The sequence below is a fragment of the Halichoerus grypus genome, chromosome 12 (genome assembly GCF_964656455.1).
Source record: "Halichoerus grypus chromosome 12, mHalGry1.hap1.1, whole genome shotgun sequence".
NCBI classification, from domain to species: domain Eukaryota; kingdom Metazoa; phylum Chordata; class Mammalia; order Carnivora; family Phocidae; genus Halichoerus; species Halichoerus grypus.
In genome coordinates this window covers 58,792,683-58,809,339 of record NC_135723.1, presented here as the reverse complement: position 1 = coordinate 58,809,339, position 16,657 = coordinate 58,792,683, and the positions used below count along the sequence as shown (strand labels likewise).

Sequence of the window (16,657 nt, the reverse complement as noted above, 5' to 3'; positions counted from 1 at the left end):
GCCCTTGTTCCACCTGCCCCTCTGCTCTGACACACACTGGCGCTCCCTGACGTTGGTGTTCTTTCAAAGCCCCGTCGTCTATTCCAGCCAAGCCCAAAGGAGGTGATGAGCTGTCAAGTTCAAATAAAGAAACCCATTTTCTATATAATTCAATTTGTCCAAAAGAACTTTGAAGACGGATGACAACATACAAGGACACTGTTACCCTCACGCTATTGGTGAGACATAAAAAATAAATTAAAAAAAAAAACAGATAAAACCTCCTTGGAGGCAGTTTTGACATTTATGAATTTACAGTTGTTATTTCGTTTGTCCCCAGAATCTCACTTTTTTGAAAATTTTCCTACACAGTGCATTCAAAAATATTTACTATGTCATTTTAGTGATAATGAAAAAGTGGAAATAACCCAACTGTTCATCAATATATAAATAAAATGGTTGAATAAAGTGAGTACACTTTATTCAGTGAGTATCAAGAAATACTGTATATAAAAGATTTGTGTTCACAGGCAAACAGATCTAAGCTTACATTAAATGAAAAAAGTGAGTTATAAAAGACAGAGGATATGGTAGGATTCTATATTCGTTAAAATGCCGAAAGAAATTGTAAGTAAATGTCTACAACTCACTGGGATATGATTAGTGACTTTCTATTTCATGGATGATTATACAAGAAATATATGTATATTTTATATGTACATACATCTGGAGAAATATATACCTGTTACATTGTTTATCTTTGGGGTGACCTGAGAGGAGGAAATGTGGAGCATTAACTTCCCACACTATGTATTTCTTCAAAGTTCGATTCCTTTTAAAATAAGCATGCAATGGGGCGTCTGGGTGGCTCAGTCATTAAGCGTCTGCCTTCGGCTCAGGTCAGGATCCCAGGGTCCTAGGATTGAGCCCCGCATTGGGCTCCCTGCTCCCCGGGAAGCCTGCTTCTCCCTCTCCCACTCCCCCTGCTTGTGTTCCTTCTCTCGCTGTGTCTCTCTCTGTCAAATAAATAAATAAAATCTTGAAAAAAAATAAGCATGCATTAATTTTGTATTTCCCACACACCAAAAACTATAAGATTTTTAAAAACCATACCCCTTCCCATCCCAAGACTACCAGATTGTTATCACTTGTCCACTTCTCTCTGATCTTCCCATTACTATGTTAACTTTGCCTTCAACCTCCCCTCATCCCTGTACAGTATCCAAGAAACTCACATTCCTTTCATTTCAACTTACAAATTGCCTGTTTCATGTGTGCAAATAGTTTTTTAGATCCTTTAAACCAAAAGAATGAAAGAAGTGAGAATATTACTTCCACTTTGTCTATTCATACTACTCAAACAGAAAGATTAGGTGCAGTATTTTTATTTTATTTTATTTTTGGCCCTTGAAAGCATTGCAGTTTTTAATCCATCACTTCCCAAGTTTTGTGGATGTGGCACATATTTTCTCTCAATGCAGCCAACTGTGAGAGATCTTTAAAACACAGTTTTTGTTTCTATCTAATCCAGAAAGGCAGAAAGGTGTTATATTCTGTGGAGGAAATACCATTGAAAAGTTGAACAGGATTTCCAGGGATGGGAGTTGGAGTGGGAAAGGCACTCTTGGTTGAAGGAGGGACACTGTGAAAGAGACTAGGAGAGGGGAATGTGACTTGGACCATGGGCTGTGATTCTGGGATTGTTTAAATTAGCCTGAATGTTGTCTCAGAAACATGAGCTCAATTCATACTATGGGAAATAAGCATGGCCGCATTTCAAACACGCAGAAATGAAGGGCTTGTCTGGCATTTTAAAATATTCATATAGAAAAATGGCACCCAGCAGCAATAAAGTGAGTGGGTCCACTCCCACCAACATGTCTGATATGGTTCTTATTTACACACAAAACAACATCATATTTCCTTAAGCAAAGTCTCAGGATATTCCAGGATCACACACATAACTCAGTTTTGCTCAGACCCCTGATGTCACTCTCCTGCTTTTCATATGCATTAATAACATCATTGTAAAATGCAGGTGTTCTGGAACAAACTACCCAGGTTCCAATCCTGACTGCCATATACTAGCTTATGATTTGGGTTAAGTTATTTAACTCTTCTGTGCTTCAAGTTCATGCCCTCTGAAATGGAGATAATAACACTACTCATTTTATAAGATGTTATGCAATTTAAACAAGATGATGTATACAAAGCTTTTAGAACATTAAGCCCTTCAGAATACTAAGAATAAAGCTTTAGAATATAAAGCTTTTTATTTATTTATTTCAAAGAGTCATTTATTTGAGAGAGGGAGAGTACATGAGCAGGGGGGAGGGGCAGAAGGAGAGAGAGACTCCCCACTGAGCAGGGAGCCCAGCTGGGCTGGATCTCAGGAGTCTGAGAGCATGACCTGAGCCAAAACCAAGAGTCCAATGTTCAACCGACTGACCCATCCAGGTGCCCCTATTTATTTATTTTTATTTTAAGTAGGCTCCATGCCCAACATGGGGCTTGAACTCAGGACCCTGGGATCAAGAGTCACATGTTCAACTTACTGAGCCAGCCAGGGGCCCCAAGAATATAAAGTTTTTTAGAATATTAAAAGTTGAATCACAGCCACAATTACTACTTATTCTTGCCCCATTCTCCCCTCCTTAAGATACTGCCATCTCTACATTCTCTAAATTGTTTGAGTTCCATCCCTTATTTAATGGAGATTCTAAGAGTAGCTCCTCCCCTGCTGTCTGCCTTCTCTCTCCTATCCAGTGGGAGGCAAACGACTGTACCATAGTCTAAAGACACCTCATTGATGGGGCACCTGGGTGGCTCAGTCCTTAGGCGTCTGCCTTCAGGGTCCTGGAATGGAGCCCTTCATCTTCCTGCTCCGCGGGGAACCTGCTTCTCCCTTTCCCTCTCCGTCTCCCTCTCCCACTCCCCCTGCTTGTGTTCCCTCTCTCACTGTCTCTCTCTGTCAAATAAATAAATAAAATCTTTAAAAACAAAAACAAAAACAACACCTCATTGAAAACCTGGAGTCTGTTCTTCCTCTTCTTCTGTGATAGTTTCTGAGTTTTTAAAACAACTTTATTCACATATATTTTATATATCTAAAACTCACTTATTTCAAGTATACAATTCAATGATTTTTAGTTACTTGACACAGTGGTGCAATCATCAAAATAAATCAGTTTTTTTAAAAAATATGGAACATTTTATGAATTAGCATATCATCCTTCAGCAGGAGCCATGCTAACCTTCTCTGTATCATTCCAATTTTAGTGTATGTGCTGTTGAAACGGGCACAGAATAAATCAGTTTTAGATCCTTTTCATCCCCCCTACCTACCATAGGATCCCTTATGCCCTTTTACAGCTAATCTCCCTTCCCACCTCCAACTTCCAGCAAACACTAATCTCTTTCTGTTGTGATACATTTGCTTTTCTGGACATTTTAGATACATGGAATCATACAATAGGTGGTCTCTTCTGTCTAACTTCTTTTACTTAGCATAATTTTTTAGATTTATCCATGATACAACACATGTTAGTAGTTCAGTACTTTCTGTTTTATCACCTGTCAGATCAGAATGATTTCTGCCATGTCTATAAGAATTCTATTATAGAACAATATTGATAATATAGAACTCTCTCTGTCAAATAAATAAAATCTTCAAAAAAATATTGAAAGCTAACTATTATTTCACCTACAATGCCCTAAGCACTGGCTAAGTGCTTTATTTGCATCATAGAACTTAAACTTCACAACAGCCTATGTATGGGCTATCTAGGTAATACTATTATATCCATTTTTTAGTTGAAGACACTAAATTTAGAAATGTGAACAGACTTGCCCAAGGTCACAAAGCAAGTAAGTGGCAGAGGGGGACTCAAATCTAAGTCTGTGTGATTCTAGAGCTAAAGCCAGAGTCCCCTTCAAAATTAACAAGGGGTCTTTGTATTCCATACCTTTCCATCATCACAAAAACAAAACCCAGGAAAGTATTCATAGTAAGTCCACCAAACAGATGGAGAAATGGTCAGTGCTTTGTCAACTGTAAATCCCCACTTGTGTGTAAGGAATTGTTATTCCATCATTTTCTCCATACCTGATGCTGCTCCTGTTCTGGGGACTTCTAACTCCTCTGGGAAAGAACTGGTGTCCATGAAGGACTCAGTTCTACTGGATAAAAATTTCTGATGTTTGAGGAGATTTTCCTGGGCACTGTCCTGATGCCATCCCCAGGCCAGGCAGCCTAGGAAGATAGGCTGGACTTTTACCCATCACCCCATCTAATAGGAAATGAACATGCAGGGGGAAAACTCCTTAGGATCCGTGCTTTCCACTGTTAACAATTTTTAGGTTGGAACTCATGGCAGAGCATGGTAACAGTGAAGGTGGGCTATTCCAATCTCCCACCCCGCGGTATTTGAGGGGCTGTTCAGTAGGAAGATTCTGCTGCCACAGGCAGAAACACTCTTCTCTGAAGATTTCTAAAGAAAACCCCAGTTGTTATTTAAAGTCATAGAACCTCTTTGAGGTTTTATGATGAGCCTCAGGCCCCACATTTATGAGGAGCCTCAGACTGGAGACATTCACCTTCAAACATGTGTTGTTATTATTATAAATATATTAATAATATTGGTTTTAGTAATAGTAAATACTGCAACGGACCATGCTTCCAATCTGTCCTAGTATTTCTGGATAATATTAAACCACCCTCATTAGTCACAGAAGGAAGGGTCCTCAAAGTGAAAGGTCTTCATTCCACCAAGGAACCCCAGGGCCCCCAGGAGGTGCCTAGGTGTTCTGTGAAAGGGTGGGGGTGAGAACCCAAGTCTTCAGTCCCTTGAAAAATTCCAGGAAAAGCAAGTACTCAGACAAATCCCATTCTGGCTCAACAGCAACTAAGTTAGATAATGGAGCCTCTTATTACTAGCACTTCATTGGTGGTGTACAATGCCCTTCCAGTATCATTTATTTGTTGAATGGAAAGAACTATTTGTTAGGGGCGCCTGGGTGGCTCAGTCGTTAAGCATCTGCCTTCGGCTCAGGTCATGATCCCAGGGTCCTGGGATCGAGCCCCAGGTCGGGCTCCCTGCTCCGCGGGAAGCCTGCTTCTCCCTCTCGCACTCCCCCTGCTTGTGTTCCCTCTCTCGCTGTGTCTCTCTCTGTCAAATAAATAAAATCTTCAAGAAAAGAAAAGAAAAGCACTATTTGTTGGTGTTAAATGTCAGGATAGTGGCTCCCCTTGAGGGGTAGTGAGATGCTGGGTATATTCTGTTTCTTGATCTGTTGCTAATAACACGAGTGTGTTCACTTTGTGATATTTTGTTCATTTTATGCACTTTTTTTGTACATAATATTTCAGTAAAATTTACCCCAAAAAGACACGAATAAAGATAAATATTTGAAAATGAAAAGAGCCTAGTGCAGTGCCCGTCGTGTAGGAGGTGGCTATCACATGCGTTTATTGAATGAATGATCTCATTTGATCCCATCGTGTGGGGTAAACAAACGCATATAGTATTGTTACTGTTGTCACTATGACCCTTTCTTAACAGATTCGAAGTTCACCACTTTGCTCCGTCCCGCAGCTGGTGAAGTCGCAGAGCCGGGAGCCCGGTTCCTCTCCCGGAACCGAGCCGGAAGAGGGTGGATCGCGGCCCCGTGTGGGTCTGGCCGCCACGCCGCCCGCCCTGCCGCGGCCCCGGGCGAGGGGGCGGAGGAGGCCGGCCGGGCGGGAGGCGACTCTGCCAGCCTGCAGCCCCGAGCGAGCTCCCGGGCCGGAGGAGGCCTCGCCACGCCTCGGCCGGGCTCGCGGGGGTCCCCGCGGGGTCCCCGCCGGCTCCGGAGCCCGGGTTTCTGCGGCTTCGGGTTCTCACCGTCGCTCGCCCCGCCCCGCCGGGCTTCCGGGCAGCGTCTGGCCGTCTGGCCACCTGTGTTTTCACTGTCTTCGACCGACCTTCACACCCTAGTCCCCGACCCTGAACGACGGTGCCTCTGAGCCGCCCCGGAAAAAGCACCCCATTTATCATCACTAGTGGATATCTGTCCCAGCATGGGATGGTGGCGGGGAGGAAGTACGGAAATGTAAGAAGAGCACAGCTTTTTCTTACGCGAACCACGAAGAAAGCCTCCGACCTGGGCTCCCCTTAACCTGCACAAGTTCACCTATAGATGGGGCCCAGGGTAGCTGAGAGAGTCCCAAAGATCCTAGCCTCTGCCACCCACCTGTGTTACCTTGCACAAGTCATTGATCCTATGCCTCCGTTTCCTCATCTGCAAAACTGAAATAACAACAATGCCCCACTCACAGGGGTGTTATGAGGGTTAAATGAGACAATCCCTGCAAAGTACAGCATCCAGAACATAGTGGGTGCTGGACACTATTTGCCTTCCCTACCCCTCACCTTTAGCCAAACTGTGTTCCCAACATTCCTCTTGCATCTCCACGGGGAGAAAATCCCTCTCTCTGCCTGCCTGGGTCAGGGACACCCTGTAGGACCAGGACAAGTACCTCAGCCTCCTTGCTGTTTGCCCCAGCCAGATCCCCAAACCGGCACCCCGTTCATCCTGCTGCATCCCTGGGTTCTCATCTCAGCCCCCAGTGCCTTCATCTATGTAATTGTGTCACCCCATCTTTCTCTCATGCACAGACCCCCACGCACACGCTTATACACTGTTAATGCTGCTGAGGGTAAGTACCCCCTTGTTCATGTTAAATGCCAAGCGCTGCCTAGCACCGAGGCTTCCTGACTCAATAAATGTCTGTTCCCCCACAGTAGGTAGAAAAGGTCTGCTCCACCTCTAGCCTCCCCCTCCCAACCTCCCCTATGGCCCCTCCCCCCCATTCCTGCAGCTGGTGGTGCTAAAGACTAAGCCTCCACCCCCTCCCCCCAACTCAGAAGCCATATTCACCCTAGCCGTGGTGACAGGTTGATGACTCCTATAACAGGCCCCTTTCCTCCTCTGGGGGGTTCCTGCCTGCATGGAGTCTGGTGGAGGGGCCACCAGCAGGGCCGGAAACCTGGGGAGAACCTCTCTGGCTGCCACTGATTTCTGTTACTAGAATTGATGTTTTTCTACAATTACAACCTTCCCTCCTTCATTACGTCTCCTATGTTCCTGAAGTAGTAAATACTGAGGATATGTATTACAGTCCGCATAACTTACTTTCAATGATCAGAAAAAGCTTCCATTAATAGACCCACTGTTGACAGGAAATCTGGCCCTGAAGCTCAGAGTGAGGCTTCTAGATAGAGCAGTGTCTACCTGCTGAGCACAGAGATGCCCACCTCCCCAACTTCTGTCTTCTGGGCCACTGTCTCTACCCAATGCATTAACAAGAGGCAGCAAATGGGGGTGCCTGGGTGGCTCAGACGTTAAGCATCTGCCTTTGGCTCAGGTCATGATCCCGGGGTCCTGGGATCTAGCCCTGTATCAGGCTCCCTGCTCCGCAGGAAGCCTGCTTCTCCCTCTCTCACTCTCCCTGCTTGTGTTCCCCCTCTTGCTGTGTCTTTCTCTGTCAAATAAATTAATAAAATCTTTAAAAAAACAAAAACAAGGGCGCCTGGGTGGCTCAGTCATTAAGCATCTGCCTTCGGCTCGGGTCATGGTCCCAGGGTCCTGGGATCGAGTCCCGCATTGGGCTCTCTGCTCGGCGGGAGGCCTGCTTCTCCCTCTCCCACTCCCCCTGCTTGTGTTCCTGCTCTCGCTGTCTCTCTCTCTGTCAAATAAATAAATAAAATCTTTAAAAAAAACCAAAAACAAAAACAAAAAAACAAGAGGCAGCAAAGATTAGTAGTTGAAAATATGGCCCCAGGACCCAATGCCTGGGGGGTCAATCCTAGTCCAAACCTGACCCCTTACTAGCTGGGTGATCTTGGGCAAGTTACCAAACCTGACTGTGCCTCTGTTTCCCCATTTGTGAGATAGAAGTGATGGTAATAATAGTTCCTAGAGTTGTTACGCAGATTAAATGAGTTATTGTTTGTAAAGTGATTAGCACTCTGTAAGCACTCAATGATTCTTGTCAAATACCTAAACTTAATACATCCAAGATCCTGACTCCTAAAGATGCCTAGCTGTTCCTAAGTGGTTATAACCTGTTCTATAGGAGAGACTAAGGATCCCCCAATTTAAGCCTATGCATATTATTGATTTTCAAGCCTTATAGAATTGTCCTTAGAATTAACCAATTTCTCTCAATCTTTATTTTTTTTCATTTGTGTTGTATGTATGTGGGCACATTCTGGAAGGAAAATTCAGAAGAGATAGGAAGGAAGGGAAGAGAGAGAAAGAAAGGAAAGGAAAGGAAAGGACAGGGAGAAAGAAAGAAAGAAATGGAGGGAAGGAGGATTTGGTTGAGATGGGTGGATTGTGGTAAAATTCTGTTTTATTATTTTCCATCAGCATTATAATAATAATAATCAGGTCAATAAATTATGCCAAACTTATATGTTCCTGGACCTTACACTTTCCAGAAAATCTAGGTGAGAAGAGGTTGCTCAGAGTCAGATTGGCTGAGTTTAAGAGCTGGAGGAAAGAGATGGCTGCAGAGCTATAGGCCACTTACTAGATCAGAATCTGCCTAACAATATCCTAGAGGCCACCTCTCACCTCACCACTTGCAGCAGGTTTTCTATTCCCTGAAAATCTCAACAGCACAGGTTGTACAAAAGCTCAGCCATTTCCCACTTCAAGACCATGTATGCTAAGGAAGGAACATCCTTTTAGTCAAGGCTGCAGGAAAAAGTGAGTTCTGGATCCCCCTCTCCTAGCATCTATCCTAAACACACACACACACACATACACACACACACAGAGAAAGCCTAGATTCAGTGAGCCTAAATGTTTGGATTATGTGCCTTGGAAACTACACGCTTGTCCAAACGCTTCCCGCGGGTATTGCAATGGAGGTTTAAGACAGCCCTTGAGAAAGTGTTCATGATCCAACTGGACAGAGAAGCCAAAGGAAAAGGAGTCCCCCATCCTGCTCCTCTGGCTCTCTGAATCCCCACCAAGATCATTTCAAGCAAAGCACTCCACTTTTTCCCCCAGAAATGCCTGCCTTGGGGCGCCTGGGTGGCTCAGTGGTCTGCCTTCAGCTCAGGTCATGATTCCAGGGTCCTGGGATCAAGTCCCACATCAGCTTCTCTGCTCAGCGGGGAGCCTGCTTCTCCCTCTCCCTCTGCCTGCCACTCCCCCTGCTTGTGCTCTCTCTCTTTGTCAAATAAATAAATAAAATCCTTTTTAAAAATGCCTGCCTCATAGAGACCTAACTGGTGGTTCTCCACGGGGGGTGGGGGGCAATTGTGGCCCCCAGGGGACATTTGTCAATGTCTGGAGACATTTTTGATGGTCACAACAGGGGTAGGTGCTACTGGCATCTAGTGGCTAGAGGCCAGAGATGCTGATAAACATCCTACAATGCACAGGACAGCCTCCGCAGTAAAGAATTATCCAGCCCAAAATGTCAGTAGTGTCTAGGTTGAGAGATCCTGACATAAACCAAACTCCCACTGCCTCAGAGGAAATAATGTCTCAGGATCCCTCCAGCTTCTTAAGCAGAGAGCAAACTAGAGTATCAGGAGAAGAGCCCCAGAGAACCCTTTCTCAGGCCCCACACTAAGAATGGGGAGGTCCCAGCAGACTCCTTCCTCCTTCTGCTTTGCCTCCAGAACACAAAACCCTGGCATCTCAAAAGATTAAATAAAACCCATGATTCCCAGCCCCTCAGGCTGCATAACCCTGCCCCTCATCTCCTATTTCCCTCCTGCACCCCCTCACTCTTGGAGCACAGTTGGAAATTCAAATTGCAATCTTTACTGTCCAGCCCTCAAAGACTCGGCCTGCTTCCTCTCCCAGGGACAAAAATCTCCTCAACATCCTGCCTCCCTTTGAGATGAACCCCCCAACCCTGCCTCTTTCACCAACTGTAAGTCATTCTTCCCCACCTCCCTCTACCCGGCCTTCTCTTTCTAATTAAACCACATCCAGGGTGTTGGGAGGGAAGGGTAAAGGATCCCAAGACTTCCGTGCTGAAGGTTCTGGGGGCCTACAGCCTCATGTTTTTTTGTGAGGTGCCAACCACACTGTGATCATTAAACCCCACAGTGGTGGGGGGGATTTTCTCGTTGCTGTTAACCTGGGAACCAGCTACATCTTGTTTATCAGACTTGCTTTAATTCAGCTTGGTCAGGTTCCAAGTGTTGGGGTGGAGATTAAAGGCAACTGAAGAATCCAATTAGCTGCCCAGTCTTCTTTAAGCCAAAAAATCAGGTCACAAACTAGATCAAAGTGAAATTATTTCTCGACAGCTCTGTTCATTAAGGGGAGGGTAGGAGCTCACACTGCTAAGCTGAGCTCATTACTGGGATTGGCATTTTAAATACAGTATCTCCCCCAAATTACAAGTTTCAGAGGTCGGAGGGAGAAACAGAGATTATCTTATGTGAAGTCTCTGTTTGGCTAATAGAAAACAGAAAGTCAAAGAATAAGCATATAACTTCTAGGAAAAGAATTAAACAAGGCCCTAATTTTCCCGGGCTGGAAAACCAAATCTGGAAACTGGAATTGGCAACAATCACTCCCAACCAGAGAATTTCTCCTCCAGGGAATCTAGAGAGCTGAGAAATCTAAATTTTCCAGGTGGCCCTATTCACCCATTTTCCTGAGAGCCCACCCCTTTCCCTGGCTCGGTGCAGCTGCAAGGGGGCCCCCTGGCACCTCAGCCCAGGCTTCCCGCAGCCACAAGACTCAGGCAGCGGGTGAAGAGAAACCACTCACCATTTCTGGATTCTGGGTCCCAGGCAGAGTTGTTTCCAGTGGCAAAAGACTCCCCTTGGGCCTTTCTGTGTTTCTGTGGGCTCTTTTGAGGGGCCTGGAGAACAGAAGAGGAGGAAAATTAGGAAGGCCCTGATCAGATTCATTTCCCACAGGGAGGATCAAATATGGGATTGCTGCGAGGACATTTAGAACCCTCGACTCTACGTGAGAGACAGAAAAATTAGATTCAAGAGAGCAGTAACAGGACACATGCCCTCTTTCTGTGAGCACTGATTTTGAACAGAGCCAGGATATCTGCAGTAACAGTGGCCTTTTCCCCCATATCCTGTTCAGCTTGCAAAATTCTGCTAAGCTTCTCAGGCAACCAGGAACCTCTGGGTTAGAAAATGGCATTTTTCAGCTCCCCCAGGCCACAAGCATGGGGGACACTGAATGTGAGTAAATTTCTTTTGGGGGCTTTGGGTGGTGGTCACTTCCAGGATCTCTGACATCTGAACCACTGGGGAGACCCTTCCTCAAACTTCCCAGTCTCTCTGTTCCATGCAAGCAGGGCCTGAGAGCAAAGCCAGTGTAAATATGGAGACCTGACACCCTCAAGTGGGGAAAAGATAGGAGAGGGTAAGGAAGACACAGGGGAGGAAGGAAGAACAGGAGGAGGGAGTCTGAAAGCTTTATTTTTTAAAAAGATTTTATTTATTTGAGAGAGAGAAGAACACAAGCAGGGGAGAAGGGCAGAGGGAGAGGGAGTAGACCCCCCACTGAGCAGAGAGCCCAACATGGGGCTCCATCCCAGGACCCTTGGATCATGACCTGAGCCTAAGGCAGCCACTTAAGCTTAACCGACTGAGCCACCAGGCGCCCTGGGAGTCTGAAAGCTTTAGTCTGCATCTCCCGTCCAGGTCTTGCTGCCCCAAATTTCTAGCTGCTGCCTAACTAACCAACTCCCTCCTCCAGGTCTGAGAGCCTTGGCAACTTCATAATTTGGAGGCGCCCAAGGCCTAGAGTTTACTTTGGGGCTGCCTCCACCCAAGACCCCCACTAGGCTTTCCCTTTCTGCAGCGAGAAGCCTGTACCCTCAAGGGGGGAGGTTGGGAGCACACATTTCAAGGAACTCCTCCCACCATTGGTAGGTAATGTAGCCCAGAGGGATTCTCCTTGGATGATGCATTTGGAGCAGGAACACGATCAGTCTGGTAGGTTTTGTTTTTCTTCTCTGAGTATTTCCCTCCCTGGGATTATGTCATCCTCCTACCCAGATCCTTCCACACCCGCCTATTATCCATACCCTGGGGCCCACAACAGCACTGCCAGACTTCAGGAAAACGCACCCTGGGTCCCACACAGATATCCTTAACGTGCGCCTCAACACGAAATGACCGCCAAATTGTTTTGTTTTGTTTTGCCAGTGGCCTAGAAAATCTGGTCGTTTCCTAAGGAGAAATGAGAGGACACGGGCCCACCATGGAATATTGCACTAACGAGAGCCCAGACCCGTTGATTTCCGGGGGAAGTCTGCTGGCCTCCAGTAAAGAAGCCCTGTTCGGGAGGGCGCCCGCAGCAGCCCCTGACCCGCCTCGCAAAGAGGGGGTTCGCGTCAGGGGATCGCCCCGCCAGAGGCACACCCAGCCCGGTACTTGCTGAGCGCTGCCCCTGCGCTGCACCGCGTCCTTCTTCTTCTTGTCCTAAAAGCCTGAGCTGAAATGGAAATCTGGGAAGATGAGAGCTGCTGTTGAGCAAACGTATGCCTTTGTCCCTCAGGGGGCCGGCCACCGTCCCGGACTGCTTGTCCCTGCACTGGTCACTCTCACTCGGCGGGCGGAGCCGCCGCCCGAATACGGGAACCGAGGTGTCTGTGTCGCCGGGTGGGAGGTGCCAGTACAAGACCTTACAAGGTTTCCTGAGAGCCCCTGTCGCAGGGCCCTAGCCGGGTGGGGGTGGGGGGGCTGGACCTGCCCCTGGGCGCGGACGTGCAGGCCCGGGGGTGGAGGCGGGGGTCCCCCGTCCCAGCTGTTCTCTTGGCCCCCGCAGCACACGGGACTCAAAATAGCAAGTTCACCCCGGGTCAGCCCTGTAAGAGCCGACCCTGCACCCCACCCCAGGAAAGGCTCGGCCTGCGCCTTTCGAGAACTGCTCCCGGGCCCAGGGCCTCGGCCTCGCGGTCGCATTTCAACCCGGAGCGTACTCAGAGCGGGGCCTGCGGGTGCGCCGCTCAGCGCCCTGCTGGGGAGGTGGGGACGGTGCCGAGCAGACCTGAGCAGCCGCAAAGAGTGGGAGTGCTCGACTCTGCCCAAGGTGGGGGCCGCCCGCCGCCGCGAGGGCTCCAGGCCCCCAGCCCCAGCAGCCTCCCCGTGCCCGGCCCGGCCTCCGAGGGCCACGGGCTCTGCAGACCTATGCGGGCAGCTCCGTGCGCTCCTCGGCCGGCGCCTTCTCTCCGGCGCGCCCCTGAACCTGGCACAGAAGCCGCCCAATAGACACTTCGAACAATACGGGAGGGGAAAAAAGAGAGAGAGTGAAAGAAAGAAACCAGTTTGTCCGCGTGAGCTCTAGGAGTCACTCTCAAAGTTTTCCTGGCTTCTCGTAAAGGTGGCCCGTAAAGGTGGCCGGGGCCGTTTACAGTAAGAGCAGAATAATGTTTGTGACTGTGCGACCTAATTATCTCCAGATTTGCCTCTCCCCCGCTCCCAGCCACGGTTTTCACCAGCGAAAGCGGCTAATGCATTTGCACACATTAAACATCTTGAACGCATAATTACAGGCTGCAGACAGGCGGGACAATAAAATATCTCGACTCGATATTTTTGGAAGCCTTTTGCGACCGTGCCTGGAATAAATAATCGCTTTCTATGTCCTCGGCCATCTAACTACAGCCACCGTTATTTCGGAACACCCCAGCTCCACCCCTGCCTGTGCTTTTGAGGTTTTTCTGGGGGGGGGGGGGACGGGCAGGAGGATGAGGCCACCTGGAGAGGTCTCCCAGGCCTCGGGCTCTGCTGCCTGTGGGGGTGCGCCTAGAATAAGGAGAAGAAAATATGTTCGGAGCCCCGGAGACCCCCTTCCTCATTAGAGGGCTGCGGGGGCCGGGCCATCTAGGCCTCACAAGCCTCTGCGCACCGTGCCCTCCCCATCTTCTCCCTACTCAAAGGCTTAAAGAATTTGAAGAAGGTGCAGATTGTCCAATTCCTTCCTCACAACCCTGAGAAGAGCATCTCTAGTTTGATACCTGAGAAAAGAAAAGGCTTCCTACTGAAGCAGCAAGACTGGGAGGAGAAAGCTGGGAGTGGTTATGTTCTCCCATGGAGGCCTGGGACACTGTAACTTCCCTTGAGTCTTAGTTGCCTTAGTTGTCTGTAAAATGGATATGATTATAATAACCTCGGGACCTACTTCACAGGTCGTTATGAGGAAGCACTTAAAAAAAATTTTTTTTATTGCCATATAACTTACATATAGCAAAGCATAAAAATCCTAAGCACCCAGCTCGCTGGATTTTTATATGTGTATACACTTGTGTAACTACTACCCAGATCAAGATATAGAGCATTACTAGCCCCCAAAAGGCTCCATGAAGAAGTACTTTTAAAAACTAACTTTAGTTAGTGATAATATTACTGTCCCTAACTCAAGAAGTCAACACCTCTAGTCAAGTGTGTGGAGCTTCCTGATACTTGGGGACAGGAATTGACAAACCAAATATATACATAGAAGATATTTACTATTCACGCCATTACTAGGAGCTGTTGGAATGAATCTCTAGCCTAAAGGAGCACGTAGGGCCCTTGTACTCAGACGCTCAGGGCTTGAGGAAAAATCTATGATTAGGCTTTAATTCGTTTTGAGACAATGGGGTTCTCTTGTTATGAAAGGCTGGGCTCTATTTACTGGGGTTGACATATTCATTTCCAGGGTAGGGTGACCCCAGCAGAGAAAGGCCTGAGATCCCCTCCCAGAGGATGGAAATCTGAGTGGATGACTACTAGGCTAAGGTCTAAGCTCTAGGGTGACTTATTTCAATGTCTCCCCAAATCCAAGCATGGTTTGATGTGTGGAGGGAATTCCCCCAGAGGAATGTTTGGCCATGAGATAAACAGGGCACCCTATTTTCTGAAGAGTGTTATCCCAATCACTAACACATGAAATTGGTACACGTTACAAATAATGTAAAAGAATTTACAGCAAGAAGTGAATTCTCCACCAGACCCTCTGACCCCGGTTCTCCCCAGAGGAAGCCACTGTTGATGGATTACTTTTCTATCCTGCCAGCCCTTACATGCGCACCCCCTTTTTTTAAAGCACACTGGTATTACTAAAAAAAGGGGGGCACCTGCCTGGCTCAGTTGGTAGAGCATGAGACTCTTGATCTCAGGGTCCTGAGTTCTAGCCCCTCCTTGGGGGGAGAGATTACTAAAAAATAGGTAGTTCTCACTATACCTGCTGCCCTGGCCTTGAATTTTCTTCCTAAATAAATTCCCAAGACAATTCTTCATGATGACTGTATTGGTTCAGAAAGTTATGTTCAGACCTGGTGGCGAGTGGTCTGGCAGGGGGAAGGCCCACTATAGCCTGGGTTCTAGATCCTGACCTACGTCTCCCTGGCTTGTCAGCCTTCAAAATGATTAGCTAAATCAGCTGCACCATCATTACCAGCCATCCTCACCCTTTCTTGGGTAACCAGAACCATGCTGGGGAAAATAATCAAGGCACTGGCTATGACTTTGGACCTACAATTCTCTGCAGTCAGGGGAAATTGGAAGTGCCTCTTGGAATTTTTAACTCTTCTGTCTAGTAGCTGTAAAAATTGTGCTGGGGTCATTAGCCCACCCTGGGTGTCTGCCTCTGATCCTAGTTCCTCAGTCTTCTTTGGAGCCCAATAGGATGGCCCTCATCCTGACTCCCATTCAGGCCTGGGCAGAGGAGGGAGGGCACAGTGGGGCCCTCAGCCCCAGACCTTGGACCCCGCAGTGGAAGCCAGGAGATGTCGGAGGAAACGCGTTTACCACCTGGGCGACCTTGACTGCAGCCGATTAAAGTTTAATCCGAAGTGTGTACTCAGCCTAGCCATGTTATTTAAACACATCAAAGGTCATAAAGATTCCAAAGGCGTGAGCAGGTCCCGACGCGAGCCCGCGGGGAGCCAGCGTTTGATTCTGGTGGATTTCCAGAGCCAGGATTTGGAGCGCGGGGCGGGGAGGGCGCCTTAAGAAAGAAAGAAAAAGCTTTGCTTTCCCGATGGAACGCGACTTCAAAAAGCGGCAGGGGAAACCGAGTCTCAGGCACCGGGAGCAGACAGCGCCTTTCAATTCCGATTAACTGGGAAGACATCTAGTGGGAAGACGTCGCAACTGCAGCGCGCCTGGAGAGCATCCTCGCCTCGGCCTCCAGCTAGCTACTTGACTGCCGCCGGATTAGGTGGGGGTGGGCGGACAGAAAAGAGGAGACCCTCTCTCCCTCGTTGCCCCTTCGAAGCTTGCGACTGTCTCGAAGATCCCTACTCAGCGCCCGAGGCGCTATGTCCAACTCCGCTAGGAAAGGTCCAGCTCTCATTGGCTTTCCTCTCTCCAGGTTGGGGTCCTGGTCAACTGATTAAGGCCTCAGGGGCCCAGGAACCCCGGATTTCCATCTAAATATTCCTGGGGCTCCTGAACCCAGAGGGGTTGGAGTCCTGGAGAGACCACATATGGGTTCTCCTCAGTGACTTGGGGAACCAACAGACCATCACAAAGTCCAGGTGAGGCTGGAGGCCATCCCACCCAAGAGTTGCCTTTGACCCCTAACCACCTGCAGGCTGCTGATGGCCAGAGCTATAGGAGCCCAGCTTCCCTGGGTGCGCAGGCCGTACTTTCGCCCCATCTCTTTCATGGAGCTGTGGGATTTTGCCTGTCTGCTTCCTCTC

The 16,657-nt window shown here is 47.9% G+C and overlaps 1 non-coding gene across 1 annotated transcript; it reads right to left on the bottom strand.

Annotated features, from left to right (window-relative positions):
- Positions 1 to 3,175: 3,175 nt before the first annotated feature.
- LOC118533475 (U6 spliceosomal RNA) lies at positions 3,176 to 3,282 on the bottom strand. Its single transcript, XR_004916249.1, has one exon. It is a non-coding gene; the product is annotated as a U6 spliceosomal RNA (small nuclear RNA).
- Positions 3,283 to 16,657: the final 13,375 nt, after the last annotated feature.